The sequence below is a fragment of the Papio anubis genome, chromosome 10 (assembly GCF_008728515.1).
Source record: "Papio anubis isolate 15944 chromosome 10, Panubis1.0, whole genome shotgun sequence".
In the NCBI taxonomy this organism is placed as follows: Eukaryota; Metazoa; Chordata; class Mammalia; order Primates; family Cercopithecidae; genus Papio; species Papio anubis.
This window is the reverse complement of record NC_044985.1, coordinates 30,572,995-30,575,944: the sequence shown is the minus strand read 5'-3', so window position 1 is coordinate 30,575,944 and position 2,950 is coordinate 30,572,995. Positions and strand designations below refer to the sequence as shown.

At 35.4% G+C, this 2,950-nt stretch overlaps 1 pseudogene across 1 annotated transcript; it reads right to left on the bottom strand.

The window, feature by feature from the left end:
• Nucleotides 1–846: 846 nt before the first annotated feature.
• LOC101007958 lies at nt 847–1,656 on the bottom strand (annotated as a pseudogene). The gene has a single exon (XR_004176506.1). The product of XR_004176506.1 is annotated as a 60S ribosomal protein L9 pseudogene (transcript).
• Between the last annotated feature and the right edge of the window lie 1,294 nt (nt 1,657–2,950).

The following is a 2,950-nucleotide window of genomic DNA, read 5'->3' as shown; positions in this document are numbered from 1 at the left end:
AAATCCCCTGGACTCTACCTGTTCATCCCTCCTTCCCCCTGAAACTCTCAGCAGCCACTGATTTTTTTTTAATGCCTCCAATGTTTACTTTTTCCAGAATGTCATATAGTTGGAATTACATAGTACTGGAATTATATAGCAGCCTTTTAAGATTGGCTTCTTTCATTTAGTAATATGTATTTAAGTGTCTCCTATGGCTTTTTGTGGCTTTTTCTTGCTAATTAATTTTAACTTTTTTGGATGTTCCACAGTTTGTTTATCCATTCACCTTTTGAAGGTTACCTTGGTTGCTTCCCCGTTTTGGCAATTATGAATAAAACTGCATGTGCAGGCGTTTGTGTGGACATAAGTTTTCAATTCCTTTGGGTAAATACCAAGAAGCACAATTGCTGGATCATATGGTGAGAGTATGTTTAGTGTTGTGAGAAACTGCCAAACTGCCTTCCAAGGTGGCTGTACCATTTTGCATTCCCACCAGCAATGAATGAATGTTCTTGTTGCTTCCTATCCTCACTAGCATTTGATTTCGTCAGGGTTCCAGATTTTGGTTCTTTTAGTAGGTGTGTAGTGGTATCTCATTTTTGTTTTAACTGGCTTTTTCTAATGACATACAATGTTGAGCATCTTTTCATATGTTTATTTGCCAGTAATATATCTTCCTTGACGAAGTGTCTGTTCAGATCTTTTGCCCATTTTTAAATTGAATAGTTTACTCTCTTATTGTTGAGTTTTAAGTATTCTTTGTATATTTTTGGATACCAGTCCTTTATTGGATAGATGTTTTGCAAAGATTTTCTTCCAGTTTGTGGCTTATCTTTTCTTTCTTGTAATAGTGTCTTTCTTTTCTTTTTTTTTTTTTTAAGAAGCTCCAAATCAACAGGTCTTTTATTGCATCATTTAAATATCACAAGTAGGTCTTAGGAGTCATCTGGCATCTTCTTTCTGTAGCTGGATAACTCTTAGATCTTATTCATCAGCCTGCTGAACAGTTCCTTTTTCAGAGACATAGATACCATCTAAAACTTTCCTGATATCCTTGTTTTTAACTGTTGTGGCTTGCTGAATCAAAGCCGCTGAATTTGAAACAAGTTCAATGTCATTTCCTTCAAGGATTAATTCATCTTTCTGGGCTTGAGATACTGAACAAGCAACACCTGGTCTCATCCGAACCCTGCGGATGTATTTTTCACCCAAGAAATTTCGGATTTCAACAAGAGACCCATTCTCCTGGATAGCAACGTTGATGAGGAAGTGAGCAGACACAGACCTCATCTTGTAACGGAAGCCCAGTGTAACACCCTTGATCATGTTCTGTACATGACTACAAAGAGTCCGAACGGTAGCCAGTTCCTTTCTGTTACCCCACCATTTGTCAACCCGAAGCCTCTTTTTTTTCTTTCCAAGAAGACTGAGTTCTACATTGATGTGATTGAAGTCCCTCCGCAGGGTTCCTCTGGGGCCCTTCAGGATAACTGTGCGTCCCTTCAGGGTAATGTCGACATTTTCTGGAATGTCGACAGTCTGATTGCTGAGAATGGTCTTCATTCTTGCAGTAGATGCAGCAAAGAAAGCAATAGTGTCTTTCATATTGTAAAAGTTTTTTATTTTAATGAAGTCCAGTTTATCAATGTTTTCTTTCATGGTTTGTGCTTTTGGTATTATATCTAAAAAGTCTTCACCAAATCCAAGATCTCCTAGATTTTCTCCGGTGTTATTCTATGGAAGATTTATAGTTTTCCATTTTACCTTTAGGTCTGTGATTAACTTTTTATTCTGCATAATTTTTGTACATAGATATTAATATTATATTTCAGTCCCTCATTCTTAAAAACATCTAAAGCTGTCACAAAGGATTTCTACTTTGTCTAAGACAATTTAGAGAATGTAGAATAGAATTCTAATTCCAAATGGTTAACTTAAGAGCAAATTGACTGTCTTAGCCTCAGTTTTATCCTATGTGAAATAGGGATAATATCATGTGTTCACCTTCCTCACTTGTATTTTTGCAAAGATCAAATCACATGCTGTTTATGGGAGCATCTTAAAAATACTAAAGAACAAGCCATAAAATTAAAAGGGTTCCTTAGTGGAATTCCTAGACTCCCTTTCTCAGCTAAACACAGAAATATTAAAATTGAATTCAGAGCATGTAACTGACAACAAGGAACCCAAAATAAGAAGTAGTATGCTAAAGCAGCCTAAGTCACATCTGAAATATGTTGATAACTAAACTTAGTATCACAAAAGCCTTAAGTCTATGGCTATTACTGAAGATGAAGATAAATTAGTTGGAAGTAATTATGATTTCATCATCTTCTTTAGGCTACAGTCATATCTGCTTGTTATTGAATTACCAGATTATACAAATACAATAACTGGAATAAAAATGAATGTAATTGGTTAAACTTACAAAATCAAGTGACTTTCTTATACCAGATCACGTGCCTCCTTAACCTGTAAGAGGGGTAGAAAGTTCCAACTTTCCTTTTGAATTATGAAAATGTTCTACTGTCTTTTTACACAACAGGTCCATATATTTAATGTGGTCTTAGTGATTGCACTGGAATTCAAATGCATTTACGAAATTGAAAATTCTTGTCACCAATCAGTAGTTGGAAAAAAGGAATTTTCAGCCTTCTAAAAGGTGAAACAATGTGATTAAAAAGCTCAGATATAGACAAAATCACTGAGACTGATATGAGCTATGAAATATGCTAGAGATGGCATTGTATACATCGAAAGACAACCCTTGGCTTTTATAGTCAGTGAATTTTCAGGCATAACTAATTATACATAAATTACTCCATGTGAAAGTGATGCCAAAATTACTTTCTCTTCCTTTTATTTTTTTTTCTTCTCTTCCTCGTTATTCTTACTTTTCCTTGCCCCTCTTCCTCTTTCTCATCCAATGGCAATTCATTCTGTTTCTCTCCTTATCCCCACATGTAAC